We start from the raw sequence: 16,244 nt of genomic DNA on the forward strand, positions 1-16,244 counted from the left end.
CTTACAGTGCACTTATTACACGGACAATCCCCTTGGAGCAACATGGAGTAAAGTGTCTTGCTCAAGGACACACTGGTGGTGGCTGCTGGGATCAAACCAGCAACCTTTTGATTTACCAGTTTGACTTATCATTTCAGTGGTTTAACCCATTAGACCACCATCTCCACATGCAATTAATTTTGCTCAAAGTTATATCAACTGATTTATTTCTTTTTTGTAAAACATCTGTGCTGACAAAGGGTATTTAAAATGAAATAATTTGGAAAATAAATATTTATATATATATATATTTTTTTTCAGGATTAAATCATGTCATGTGTTTTTAGAATTTAATAAACGGCCTGTTTATGTCAGCTTTGATTGGTAAGGTCACTTCTATTCACATACTGCATGATAGAAAGTCCCAAATAAAGTAAAATCGCAAGTCAAACCATCTCTCTCTCTCTCTCTCTCTCTCTCTCTCTCATACACACACACTCAGTCTCTATACAAAAAGGTGCAGCAGTCTTTCTGAGCACTGTAGAGCAGGTCTGTAGAGTACTTTGTGTGTGTAAAAAAGAGAAAGTACATAAGCTGAATGGATGCTAATCGCTGCTCCCCGTGCCTCAGCATGTCTTCCTGGTCCAAATGAGATTAGACCGATGTGTGCATGGGGCTGTGGAGGTGAAAGGTAAAGGCACTTATCAGGAGGGTTACCCTCAGGGGCGGCGGTGACTGACTCAATCAGAACCCCGGCACACACTTCTCACTGGATTAGACTAATCAGGAAGAAGCAGGAAAGATGTATAGACTACTTATCGGGACAAAAAACATTGGGCTCCCTTTCCCTTTGAACAGACCCTACAGAAATGTTTGGTAATTTTATTTATTGCAGGATGCAATCTTCCATAGCATCATTAAATAGGGCTCTACTATGCATGAAAGGCTCTCGCTGTTTACGTGCCAAAGAACTACTGGAGACTTTGATGTTTTAAGACCCCCGCTCCACCTCACTTATTGTCTTTATTATATATTAATTTTTTCACTTTGTTTGTTTAGGGAGTCACCACTGATCAAACTGATGTAAAGTAGTCAGTTTCACAAAAAGCATGAATATTTAAATCAAGGCAACTTCAGGAGCTAGTTCGGCTTTTAGTTTGCTTGTGAAAGCAATAGTGATAAAGCAAATTACCACAAAAGTACCTTCACAATAATCTTTTCTTGGAGGTATTTACAAATATAAAGCCAATATCAGTTATTCAGATAAGTCAAATGTTATTGGTTTATTAAAAGAAAATCACTTTACTGTGTCATTGATTTACAGAATAACTAAACCTACTCACAATCTTGTTTTAACTTTGCATTTAAATTAAAATTTAGCCCATCATTGTCAAACGATCCAGCTGTACATAGACTTTGAGGAAACTAACCATTTAGAGCATATTGGAGCTAGACATAAGTATTGTTATCAGCCTTAAATAAAGTCACCTGAGTGTAACACAGACCACATTTAAATGGTTTAGCCTCATTAGATCATATGAATGTCATAGTTACAGCTATAACACACACAAAGGTTAAAATATGCTATTAGAGGCATTGTTCAAATTTTTTTGATTTGGACTTTTTAAAGTAGGTAATTGGGATTTTAACTAATTAAATCACATGCAAATCATTTCTTAATTGTTGACATTTTAATTAACAACAACAAGAGACTGTATATAGAAACCAATCAGATTCCATTCTTTCAAGGGTGTTTCTGTCACGGTTTACACAGGGACGGAGCCAGACGCAGACAGCGTAAGGGGTTAAACCTTTATCCTGCTTAGTAACATGCATCCGTCTCCTCCACCACAGACCATTTTCTCTTCACCAAAATGAAAGGAACTGTATAAGGCATTTACATATAAACATTATTCTATAATTATGCAGGGATAAAAATGATCAGTAATTTATATCAACATTTGTTTTTACGCTAGACTTTCCCGGGGAGGTTGAGATGTGTGATCCCAATAGTTGGAGCACACCCTCCGGTCCCCCTTCTTAAAAAGAGGGACCACCACCCCCGTCTGCCAGTCCAAAGGCACAGGCACTGTCCCCGACCGCCATGCGGTGCTGCAGAGGCGTGTCAGCCAAGACAGCCCCACAACATCCAGAGACTTGAGGTACTCAGGGCGGATCTCATCCACCCCCGGAGCCCTGCCACCGAGGAGTTTCTTGACTACCATTGAATTCTGTGAGCACTGATATTGTAGCCAAGAAACTGCATGTTGGGTTGGTGGAAGATGCATTATTTTTCGCCCTGCAGATAGAGTTGGTGTTAGCGGAGCCGTTGATGGACCTCAGAAACGTGCTGGCGGTGTTTTCTGCTGTTCCAGGAGTACACCAGGATGTCATCCATGTAGACGAGAACAAAACGGTGGAGGTACTCCCGGAACACCTCATTCACATATCCCTGGAATATGTTGGCAAGTCCATATGGCATGACCAGATACTCATAGTGTCCTTAGGGGGTAATGAAGGCTGTATTCCAATCATCCCCCTCAGATATCCAAATGAGATTGTAAGCGCTTCTGAGGTCCAACTTGGTGAAGATGGTTGCTCCGCGAAGTTGTTCTAGGGCTGTAGGGTTGTTCTCGATGATATACTCCTCTATGGCCTTCTGTTCCGGGATGGAGAGGAAGTAGATCTTTCCTTTAGGCACTGGTTCATCCGAAACAAGGTCGATGGCACAGTCCCATGGTCGTGAGGAGGGAGTTTGGATGCTCTCTGGGGACAGAAGAGTGAAGGGGGCATATTCTATAGGTATTTCCCTGGAGAGATGTTCTTGGGGACTTTCAATGGAGGTTGAACGGATGGAAATAGTGACTCTTGGAGGAACAGGAGAAGGTAGACAAGAGGAACAGCGATGAAGGAAGTTCTTGCTTCACTTCAGGACCTCTCCCGTCATCATTGAGAGAATAGGATCATGTTTGATCAACCATGGGCGTCCTAGGACGATGTCAGCGGTGGATTCCAGGAGATCCAGCAGAAAGATGTTCTCGGTAAGAAGATGGTCAATTTGCAACTTGATTCAACCCACGCAGTGTCAGACTTGTCTCCAACCTGGGGGTTTACCAGTGATGGATTGGACTTTGTAGTGAATGTTGTTTAATCTTTTTTGTAGCTGAAGTTGGTTGCAGAGAGTTGCAGAGATGAATTTGCCGGCTGACCCAAAGTCCAGGAGTGCATAAACTGAAACAGATTCATCATTGACAGCGAGTATTACTTTGGTGGTAAGAGGATGCTTATGACTTAGAGAATAAGTGATTACACTCACCACAGGACGAGGAGGACGAGTGGGACAATATTGCAAAATGTGTCCCAGACGGATGTTATCAGCCTGCATGGGTTCCACGGCTGAATCTGAGGGGCTGGAGGAATCTAGTCAGCAGAGGAAAGAGAGATTTTGTCCTCGATGGCATTCCATACTATTCTTCAACCAATCTGTCACTTGAATGGAGAGTGGGTTGAAACACTCAAGCCCGATTGTATCATCGTGTGCTGCGAGATGCAGCCACTGGGAAGGTTCGAGTCCTTGCCTATATGTGGTATACAGGGAGAGCTCATTCCACCTACTAGTAGCGGCGAGGGTACGGAACTGAAGGGAGTAGTCCTGGATGGAGGTTTTGCCTTGTTTGAGATGGTATAGCTGTCCACCAGCTGATGCATCTTTTTCCGGTCGGCCAAACACTTATTTGAAATGGTTGAAGAAGGCGTTGAGAGATAGTGCGGCTGTCTGTTTTGCTGCCACAATGATTCGGCCCACTGGAGCACTCGACCTGTTAGGAGAGACAACATAAAAACTTTTTTAGCTCTCTTAGTGAGGCTATGATGCGATTGCATCTCGAGGGCGAGGGAACATTGGAGTAGGAATCCAATACACACCTCCACCAAACCAGAGTAAGATGTGGGATTGACCATGGGACTGGCAGTGATTGTTTGACCTGAAGCCACAGGGACAGGGTTTGTAAGTGATGTGGAGGTTTGTGCTGAAACAAGGATTCGTTTAAGTGAATCCACAAACTCCTGGAAGGGATCCATACCTGTCCTACAATGTTGGTATTGTCCGCCCTTATATCAGGGTAGAGAGACTCACAAACAGTGGTTATCAGCAAGACCGGTATATTTATTGACTATAGTAGAGAATCACAACTGGTGAGTATGTATACTTGATAGAGTTCTGTAACTATAGAGATGGATGGATGGTACAACAGTTTTTATGTTACCAGGAGTTGGTGGATGACGTGGATATGGAGTATCTTTTAGGATGACTGGAGTATATTAGTAGATCGCTGGAGTGTTCTTGAGGACGCTGGAGTATTCTTGGAAATCGTTGGAGTATTCTTGGAGATCGCCCGAGTATTCTTGGAGATCGCTGGAGTACTCTCTGAGATGGCTGGAGTACTCTCGGAGATGGCCGGAGTACTCACGGAGATGGTCGGAGTACTCACGGAGATGGTCGGAGTACTCACAGAGATGGTCGGAGTACTCTTGGAGATGGCTGGAGTAAGTACAGTTGTGTTCAAAATTATTCAACCCCCACTGAAATTGATTGTTTTGGTCGGTTTGACATTGATTATGATCATTCAGTCATCCTGCTTACAATTAAATCAAAGAGGCACGTGTAGGTCAGACCAATATAACATAACATTTATAATGAAATAACCACAAATGTCTTTTCTGAGCTCACATCATTATCAGTTTTATTCAACCCCCAAGTGACATTCAATCTTAGTACTAAGTACAACATCCTTTTACAGTTATAACAGCTTTTAAACGTGAAGCATAGCTTGACACAAGTGTCTTGCAGCGATCTACGGGTATCTTCGCCCATTCATCATGGGCAAAAGCCTCCAGTTCAGTCACATTCTTAGGCTTGCGCACTGCAACTGCTTTCTTTAAGTCCCTCCAGAGGTTCTCAATCGGATTTAAGTCTGGTGACTGCGATGGCCACTTCAAAATGTTCCAGCCTTTAATCTGAAACCATGCTCTAGTGGACTTGGAGGTATGCTTGGGATCATTGTCCTGTTGAAAGGTCCAACGTCTTCCAAGCCTCAGGTTTGTGACGGACTGCATCACATTGTCATCCAATATCTCCTGGTACTGAAGAGAATTCATGGTACCTTGCACACGCTGAAGCTTCCCAGTACCTGCAGAAGCAAAACAGCCCCAAAGCATGATTGACCCCCCGCCATGCTTCACAGTAGGCAAGGTGTTCTTTTCTTCATAGGCCTTGTTCTTCCTCCTCCAAACATAGCGTTGATCCATGGGCCCAAACAGTTCTAATTTTGAAGGGAGTTCTGGCATGGAGGCCTTCATTACGCAGGGTGCGCCGTATTGTCTGAGCAGAAACTTCAGTACCCACATCTGACAAATCTTTTCTCAGTTCCTCAGCAGTCACACGGGGACTTTTCTCCACTCTACGCTTCAGGTAGCGCACAGCAGTCGAAGTCAGCATCTTCTTTCTGCCACGACCAGGTAGCGTTTCAACAGTGCCCTTTGCCTTGAATTTGCGAATGATGCTTCCTATGGTGTCTCTTGCAATCTTCTTATAGCCATTGCCCTTCCTGTGAAGAGTAATCACCTGTTCTCTTGTTGAATAATTTTGAACACAACTGTATATTCCATAGGCATCACTGGAGATACGAGGATAACCAGAGTAAGAGTCCTTTACCTTTTGGGAGACCGTACCAAGACTGATTGTTGCTGAACGGGTTTTACAGTGCTGGGTGCGGTGATAGTTGATTGTGAACAGGTGTGTTGGTCAGAATTTGGTTGATTTTGCACGTGGACGTGAGATGGATCCTGATCCTTTAATTTATGTATTTTTATTTTTTCATTCTTTTATATTTGGTGTTTCTCTATTATAAAAATAATAATAATACCTTTTATAAACAATAAGCAAGACATTTAAATCAAGTTATACTTTTATTTCCCACTGGTCACATCATTAAATGTCATGCAACATTCAATATATGACTAAATATATTTGTACATATTAATAGCTTTCACAATTTTGTATTGTTTTTAAAGCAGCTTTACAGAAGAAAAAAAATTATTAGCCCTAAACAGAGACATAGGAAAAAGTAAAGAAATAAATGTTAGCACATTTTAGAACAAAAGTAATAGAAATGTGAGAACAAACATTTTTTTAAATAAAAGTATAACAACTACAGATCATTTTAATGAAAATGAAACCTTATAAAGTCTAGAAAGGGGGATCTGAGAACATGCTTCTGTAATGTTTTTTGCACTACTTATTTCCTGGTTGTAATTTAACTTTTTAGATAAGTTGGCACACGTGTTTCTAGATGCAATACGTTTTTTTTTAAGGGGAAATTCATGTTATCACATTTAGTTTGTCACATGAGGATCTCAGCTAACTGTCCTTTACATTGTGATACAGGTGATGTTTAATCTTGTTTCAATTAAATCTTAGTGCTTTCCAAGTTGCTAAGAAGACAAGCTGTGAAACTTTCTCCAAAAAATTGAATTTCACAAACGGCCATACAAGACTTGATTTGGCAGTGTTCAAACATTTCCTTAATGGTCCTTGTTTCGATTTACTTTTTTTGTAGGTAGTGCATTTCTGTAGGTCTACACACACACTTATTCAACAGGTGAAAAGCCTTTCACTTTTTTTGAATGCCTTTCAAGGCCGGCGTATATTGTGAAGTCAAAAGTGTGGCAATTTTTCTATATATTGATTTCCCTCTCTCTGTTGAAATGAATAGCCTTTTAGAACACTTGTTCCGAGATTGAGTCCATTGTGAGAACTACCTGAACATCTTAGGTCCAATACCCAAATCGTTCCAGTCTATTTGATCCAGTCAAACTCACATAACCTGTACTAACAAATCAAGTTTAGACAGTGAAAAATTTTGAATAAACATCTTTCTAATTGGAATAATTCCACAAGCAAAATGAATAAGAATAGATTCCATGAGAAATCAATATTATGAATCCTGGTTAACACCATTCACTGACTACCAGTATTTTGTAAAATTCTAAAAGCATTGCTGTGAAGACTAGGTGGGGCTTTGATCAACTGCCTGATCTTACTGTATAATTTACTTTTTTAATTAAGGATACTTTAAGGATACATACTCATTAGAATAATATGATGATATGATATGACATTTGGATGCAAGGTTTGACTACACCATATGCATAATAGCCTAAATACTCTCTCATGTTTGTCTGTGCCTGATCAGTACTGGACAGTTCATTAACAAAATATAAGAATTTATATTACACATCACAAATAAATAAATAAAAACTTCAGTGTTTTGTTTTTAAATGTCTTTACATTTACATTTACATTTAGTCATTTGGCAGACGCTTTTATCCAAAGCGACTTACAGTGCACTTATTACAGGGACAATCCCCCTGGAGCAACATTGTGTAAAGTGTCTTGCTCAAGGATACACTGGTGGTGGCTGCTGGGATCGAACCAGCAACCTTTTGATTTACCAGTTCAGTGGTTTAACCCACTAGACCACCATCTCCATCTCTTTAAAGGATTTTAGTTGCATGAGATAATTGATAACATGATTTTCATAACAGTCCGAAACATAGATTTTTGGGTGGTCAGGACTACATTAAGAAACAAGAATGACAACATATAAAGTATAATATCAGGCTTCTAAATGAGATGAAGATTATGGGGTCTGGTGATTGGTAGGAAACCATCATTAGCATTCATTGTAGTCCTATAAGCTTGAGTAATTACAGGCGTGAGAGAACTGTAGAAGAGCGGTTTACACTGTTAGTAATTTGATTTTCATCTACGCTAATAACTTCCTTTGTGCGTGTTTATGTGCCGTGGCAGAACACAAGTACTGTTTGGCTGCAGGCTGAATGAGGAGGAGAAAGGAAAGGCTTTTTAAAATATTTATAATTAAGTTGTAATCACTGTACAATACTGTCAGAATCCAGATCAGCAACGCTGGAGAGATAGAGGGTGCGACTCAACATAGTTTAAAATAATTTTATTTCAAGACATGTCATCATTACTAAAGGTCAGTTCTGTATGTCACATTGAGAATGATTTAATAGTTCTTGGAGGCTCAAACACTTGAAGGAAAAAATAAAGGGAACAATACACATCAGAACTGTGTTTTTATATTTAAATGACGAAAACTCAAATGAAACAATGAAAAACTCAAAACAAATGTAATTATTTACTCTATTTTTATTTTGTTATAATTAATGCAACATTACAATTCAATAGATTACTACTGTAGTAAAGTTCACTAAAAAGGAAGGAAGGAGACGGGAACCGGCAAACATTTACACATTTAATAAGATGAAAATAAAGTAAAAAGACAGCCAGCAGCCCCTCACGGACGACTGCCGGCGAATAAAACAAACCACAACTAAATCCAGGCCTGGTCCTCTCTCATCGACTGTCCGACTGTCCGACTATCAGATGAAGAATTTGCATATGTGAATCGGAAACATTTCCATTCAATAAATGTGCAGATAATATGTGACGCACAAATGCACCTAACAAATATTGTAGCAAGGTGGCCTGGGTCAACATATGATTCATTCATACTTATAAACAGCAACGTTGGGATGAGGCTCCAACCTGGTAGGGTGCGTGATAGGTGGCTTCTTGGCGAGTGATGCATTTAAAGTTATGTTTCTATATATAAAATATTAAAATCATTCAACTGCCCATCAGGAGACCACAGTTATCTACTAAATACGTGGTTGTTAACCCCCCTCACCAACCTACAAATTGGCCGAGAGCGCTGATACAATGATGCCCATTCTCAGTTGTATGATGCTATAGCGCCCTGACAAGGTGTGCCGCAACGTGCTGGCCTGTGGTGTGCTGCACAATGTTGCGTAAAGGGACGGCATAGCACTTGGTGAGGAGCTGGCACCACCAGATGACCCCGACCCAGGACCAGTGTATGTGAAGCCCCACCAACAAGCTATTCAGGCCCGTCAACATGTGATTATGACAATATAAATGGAAATCAGACACAAAGATTTTTTTGACCAATTCCTTTAATGACTGACTTATGTCTGTGAGTGAGTCACTGATAATTTACAGGTGAGTGATAAATTTCTCCGATGGCCCGTATGATTTGCTGTTGTGACTCCAGAACAGCATGCGTCAAGGCGTGGCCAGACAGACGGGACTGAGCACTGGGGCGAGTATTGGAAACGCCGGAGACGTACGGACACAAAGGGCTCTGTTCCGGAGGGGTGGACTCTGAGTGCGTCCCAGTGGACGTTCCTGCTGTTGCACCACACAAGTCTAAATAAACCCAGGCACATGTTAACTGTGATTTGAGTTTATTCATGATTATTGGTTACACGTATTTGGCGGAAATGCAAATGATTCATAAAATATCTAGTGTAATTGAGCTAGATTGCATGCTGTAGAAAGATTCATTAAAAGGAAGGAAGGAGTCGGGAACCGGAAGACATTCAAAACATTTAATAACAGAAATAAAAACAGCCGGCGGCCCCTCACGGACGACCGCCGGCGAACAAAATATAAATACAAATCACGAGAACATAAATACAAACTTAACATAACTTCGGGCCCGGTCCTCTCTCTTCGACGGTCTGGTTGTTCGTTCCATTTATATGCTCCCTATCTCCTACGTGATTCGTGCCCGGTGTGCGCACAGCTGGCGCTAATTCACAATTACTCACCGGACTCGAACCACGGTCTCGCCCCGCCTACTCTACTACACATGCATTTTTTAATTAATTGAAGGCTGGTGTGTACCAACGTTGAGCAAATAAATAATAAATTACCTTCGTGGCAGTCCTGTAGTACATCTGAGTCTGCCACAGCAACGGATACTACTCCAGAGAGTGAAGTGTCGCCCACAATAGAGGCAACTCTCTGCTCAAAGGGTTTGAGTTCATTGACCCCTGTACCACCACCTGTTTTGCCCACATTTTGTCGGCGCGCAGCAGTTTTCCGCTTTACTTCCACTTTTAAATCCGACCATTTCTTTTTAATTTAATTTACAGTGTGATTTTCCGAATCCCACCGCGTTGACAGCATCAGCCAAACTCTCCCACTAATTTTTTTCCCTTTAGTTATTAATTTCGGAGGACAAAGTTCCAAATAAAATATTTTTTCTAGCTTCTGCCTCTGACAGTAGCACCTCCAATTCAAATGCCGTAAATTTTCATTTCTTGCTGCTCAGTTTTTCCATTTTCTTGTTACTTGGTTTTGCCAAAGTGGACTTATTACCACGTTCAAAATTATTTAACTGAGGGAGGAGACAGAGTATGCATGTGCGCTCAATTTCACGTTAATTGTGATGTATTAAGATAATATGCGTGGGATCCTGCGTACGCAGAGAATGATACATCTGAGTTTTTTTGTGCACATGCACTTTAACAGCTTTTTCCGTACGTAATGTTCTAGTATGAATTCAACGCAAGTCTTTGTACATGAGGCCCTAGGAGAGGCACTTGGAGGACTTATCAGACATTTGCCATGGGTTGAGTTTCCTGCACCAGCCTCCATTTTTTATGGAGTTTCTTAAATTTAATATATTAGAGGCACTTTTGTGTAGCTAAACTAATGTTTAAACAATGTAGGATCTGGTCGGACCAAAGGTGACCATTTGAGCATTGTAAAACACCATGGGCTCTCAGGAGGAATCTAACGGGCACCAGTGAGTCTGGTCCAACTGCCCCATCTTAACACCTTCATCACTGACCAGGACAGTTTCCAATACTCTCCGCTGGACTTCGAAGGTGGTTCTTGGGGGAGGATGGGACATTCACCAAAGTAAGAATAGCCATATGGGCCCTAGAGACTGAGAACTTCAGGTTCAATCCTTTGAATTTCTCTTTCTCTCTCCGTAGCCACGAAAGACTGGTTTAAAATGTATATACATGAATTCCCACATTGTATGCTTGTCCCCATGTTATTCGCCCTAACCTATAATCTCGAAGGTATGTGTGCTTAGTTGTATTCTGTTTGTATTTACAGTTGTGTTCAAAATTATTCAACCCCCAATGCTGTAAATGGTTTTAGGGAATTTAGTGTACATTTGTAATTGTATTCAGAATGAAATCCTACAAGGACTTCTTAAAGAACCATATGCAACTAAAAGGACATCAATTAGTTTTGTAATACAGTAGTAAATGTTTCTTTTGTGAATTCTTCATTGACATAATTATTCAACCCCTTAAAGACTACCACTCTGAAGAACAGAGGTTCAATGAAGTGTTTTCAATCAGGTATTGAAAACACCTGTGGTATCAGGGAGCAGCAATAAAGCCTAATAAGCACCAATTAGGCAGCTTTAAAATGACTGTGATACTCAGCTACTTATAGACATTTACTGGTGTGGTTACAAACATGGTGAGGTCAAGAGAATGGTCCAGGAAGACAAGAGAACAGTTGATTACTCTTCACATGAAGGGCAATGGCTATAAGAATATTGCAAAGATGTTAAACATACCAAGAGACACCGTAGGAAGCATCATTCGCAAATTCAAGGCAAAGGGCACTGTTGAAACGCTACCTGGTCGTGGCAGAAAGAAGATGCTGACTTCGACTGCCGTCCGCTACCTGAAGCGTAGAGTGGAGAAAAGTCCCCGTGTGACTGCTGAGGAACTGAGAAAAGATTTGTCAGATGTGGGTACTGAAGTTTCTGCTCAGACAATACGGCGAACAAAATTAGAACTGTTTGGGCCCATGGATCAACGCTATGTTTGGAGGAGGAAGAACAAGGCCTATGAAGAAAAGAACACCTTGCCTACTGCGAAGCATGGTGGGGGGTCAATCATGCTTTGGGGTTGTTTTGCTTCTGCAGGTACTGGGAAACTTCAGCGTGTTCAAGGTACCATGAATTCTCTTCAGTACCAGGAGATATTGGATGACAATGTGATGCAGTCCGTCACAAACCTGAGGCTTGGAAGACGTTGGACCTTTCAACAGGACAATGACCCCAAGCATACCTCCAAGTCCACTAGAGTATGGTTGCAGATTAAAGGCTGGAACATTTTGAAGTGGCCATCGCAGTCACCAGACTTAAATCCGATTGAGAACCTCTGGTGGGACTTAAAGAAAGCAGTTGCAGTGCGCAAGCCTAAGAATGTGACTGAACTGGAGGCTTTTGCCCATGATGAATGGGCGAAGATACCCGTAGATCGCTGCAAGACACTTGTGACAAGCTATGCATCACGTTTAAAAAAAGGATGTTGTACTAAGTACTAAGATTGAATGTCACTTGGGGGTTGAATAAAACTGATAATGATGTGAGCTCAGAAAAGACATTTGTGGTTATTTCATTATAAATGTTATGTTATAGTTGTCTGACCTACACGTGCCTCTTTGATTTAATTGTAAGCAGGATGACTGAATGATCATAATCAATGTCAAACCGACCAAAACAATCAATTTCAGTGGGGGTTGAATAATTTTGAACACAACTGTACCTTCTTGTACAAACTACAGGTCAATGTACTTAATCCTTGCATGTTTCATATCTAAATGTTTTCCCTCTTAATTCCTTAAAAGATGGTGTTTAGCACAGTAATGTATTTAATACCATACTCATTTCATCTTATTCTAAGAGTATTACAGCTCCAAACTTCAAGGTGACCATAAATTCAAATGAGCTAAGGAGCAGGACAAAGAAACATTGATTTTGACTCCTGCCCGTATGGTCCCCCCCCAAAAAGTATTTGGACCGAGTCCAGGGGCAGGCTCCAGGATTGTGCCCTGGGCAGGCAGGCCCGTAGGGCCCCCAGAAGGCAGGCCGGGACCGGCTGGAGGGCCTCTGGAAGGCCGGACGGGACCGGCTGGAGGGGCTCTTGAAGGCCGGACGGGACCGGCTGGAGGGGCTCTGGAAGGCCGGACGGGACCGGCTGGAGGGGCTCTGGAAGGCCGGACAGGACCGGCTGGAGGGGCTCTGGAAGGCCGGACGGAACCGGCTGGAGGCCTCTGGAAGGCCGGACGGAACCGGCTGGAGGGCTCTGGAAGGCCGGGCGGAACCGGCTCAGCGGGTAGGTCCCCTTTAACCATTCGCCGGTTTCTACGGCGATGATGAGTTTCTTTAATTTGTGGAGCGGATATGGAATGAGTTGGAGCTGACCCACCATTCTCCACCGGGTCCGGATGACGACTGCTCCAGCCCTTCTCGGTATCCGCCACACAGAAATCAGAGCCTCCCACATGGAGGACCTAATTGATAAAGTCCTCCATTGAAGACTCCTCTGCGAAGGGGACCACAAGTAGGGCGAACAGATCATCATCCAGACCAGTCCAATAAAGATGGTTTAAATAAGTATCGCTCCAACTCACCCGATAACTCCACTCCAGAAACTCCTCAGTATAGCTCTCCAGAGACCAACCATCGTACCACAGGACCTTCAGGACAGCCTCTGGAGAGAAGCCATAGCTGTCCATATTTTTGAGGGGTCGAGTATTCTGTAACAGTGGTAACACGGAGGAGGAATGGAGATACAGAGGGTACAATCCAAAGGGGGTTTAATGGTAACAGGAGTCCAAGACATACACGGGAGCAGGAGAACATGGGAGACACAACCAGGTTTACAATACAAGGAGAAACACTCAGGGAAAACAGAATCAGGTGCGGGACTAATTAACAATGATGAGGGACAGGTGAAAACAATGAGTGAGGCAGAACACAAGGGTAACACAGGCTGGAGTTTTACAACTATTAGATTGTTTACACAATAATACCGGTATTCAGGGACAGGCACTACAATGGTTCAGATCTTACTTATCAAACAGATATCAATATGTCCATTTAAATGGGGAATTGTCAAATCTAACGCAAGTAAATTATGGATTACCTCAGGGATCGGTTTTAGGACCCTTGTAGTTCTCCATATACATGCTGCCCCTTCGCAAACATTATTAGAAAATATATTAGCTTACACTGTTATGCAGACAATACTCAGCTATATATCTCATCAAGACCAGATGATTCCATCAACCTATCCAAACTGGCAGAGTGCATCAAAGGAATAAAACATTGGATGACTCGTAATTTCCTTCCTTTAAACTCTAACAAAACAGAACTATTACTTATAGCACTAAAAACACGTAAACAGAATATCTCTGATTATAACCTGCAAATTGAAGGCTGCACTGGTACTCCAACAAATACAGTTAAAGACCCAGGCGTTATATTAGACGGAAACCTGTCATTTAAAAGTCACATCTCAAATATCACGAAAACAGCCTTCTTACACGTTAGAAATGTTGCCAAATTACGATTTTTTTGATGTGTTGCTGACGCAGAAAATCTTATTCACGCATTTGTGACCTCAAGACTTGACTATTGTAATGCTCTACTTAGTGGTTGTCCTGTATCATCAATAAACAAACTACAGTTAGTTCAGAATGCAGCTGCCAGAGTTCTAACCAGGTCAAGAAAATACGATCACATCGAAAATACGATTTTATCATCGATTCACTGGCTACCCATTAAGTATCATATTGGTTTAAAAATTATTTTAATTACTTACAACCCATCACGCTCTCTAAGATCTCAAAACTCAGGACTTTTGATAACACCTAGAATTACTAAATCCACCAAAGGCGTTTGAGCTTTCTCATACGTAGCACCTAAACTCTGGAATAGCCTTCCCGATACGATTTGAGGGTCAGAAACACTCTCCCAATTTAAATCTAGATTAAAGACACATCTTTTCAACCAAGCTTTCACTTCATTCATAGTGTGGCGAGGCGCAGGTCCAGGATCAGCATCGCCTGGGAAACGGCCCGGCAGCTGACGCATATAAGCTGGGGGTTCCCAACATTCTGGGTTCTGGCTCCAAAACGCCTAACGCGGTGTCTTCTCTTCCCCCGAGTGAGTGAGAGCGAGCGAGGAAGAGATTAGATGAAGGAAGCACGGAGGACGAGAACGGATCAGCAGATGGCAGCTTACGAGCCCTCCAGACATCGTCTTTATATATTAAGTATTGTTTATGTTATAATAAATTCCCCACTGGGGTTGCTCGAATCAGCGCTGTGTGAGTGTTGTTTCTCTTACTCCCGCCACACTGGTTGAGAATGCGGGGAAGGAAGAAAGAGACCAACGTGTGCAAGGGTCTTGCCTACCGTGTTTCCTGAGCCCCGGAGAAGGACGGACATGCTCTCTCCCGCCGCGGTCCAGGAGGGAGAACCCCGAGGACGACGAGGACAAGAGGGAGAGAGATCGACGGCCCCGAAAATAGGGACGATCCCAGCCCCCAGAGACCGCTGCCCAGCCGCCCGACCGAGCAATCCAGCTGCCGGAGAGGCTTGTATAGCCAACCGAGTGCGCAGCCCAGACGCCAGAGAGCGTGGCCCAGCTGCCAAGGAGTTCGGCTCTGCCGCCGGAGAATAGTGCCCAGCCGACAGAGGTCGCTACCCAGCCGTCCGAGAGTTAGGCCTAGAAGGGAGTCCCACGCATGGAGTTGCCAACGATCCCGTCCATCTTCCAGTTTTGTTGGCGGGATTTTATTTGTTGGGGCTGTGTGGGTCTGAATTGGTCTTAAGAGGAATAAAGTTACAACGTGCCATTACTATTTTCCCTGGTTGTTCCTCTGTTTTCTGGTGTCGACCGTGGAGTGGGACCGACTACAGCAAGAGTGTTATGTTTCCAAGGCCAGGAAAGTAATTTTTCTTAGAGTTGATATACGATCTGATGATCACTCGCTGGACGAGTGCATTTAGTTTGTCGCTAATATTAGGTCTACTGCATCAGGTAAAGTGTGTGAAAATAGGTATGGTTAATCACCATTAATTGTATGTATTTTACTGTAGTTTGCCCCGAAATACACTATAACAACAAGAATGAACAAAAGGCACAAACAAACTGTGAAAATCTTGAAAAAGAGAGATAGTGAACAGAAGAGAAGCAGACTTTTAAAAAATGTATTTGACTGTTAAGTTATTCAGCAATTAACTATGTGATGGAAATAAGCTTTGTTCGTTAATTACCTGACATTAGCCCTTTTCATACAGCAATGCTGGAAAATTATTGGTCAAGTAATTCTAGTAAATTTATGGTATATAAATGTGCTGTTCACATGAGCAACGACATTCTGTCAATTTATAAGTCTCAAAATACCAGTTATATGATGTCAAAAAGGAGAAGGTTCCTTATAAATAGCTGCAATACAGGACTTATGTTTTAAAATTTGGAGGGGTGTGACTATCCCAGTATATATAAATATCTTAACGAACGCATTGTTGACGTTTGGATCATACA

The sequence above is a fragment of the Triplophysa dalaica genome, chromosome 6 (assembly GCF_015846415.1).
Source record: "Triplophysa dalaica isolate WHDGS20190420 chromosome 6, ASM1584641v1, whole genome shotgun sequence".
NCBI lineage: Eukaryota > Metazoa > Chordata > Actinopteri > Cypriniformes > Nemacheilidae > Triplophysa > Triplophysa dalaica.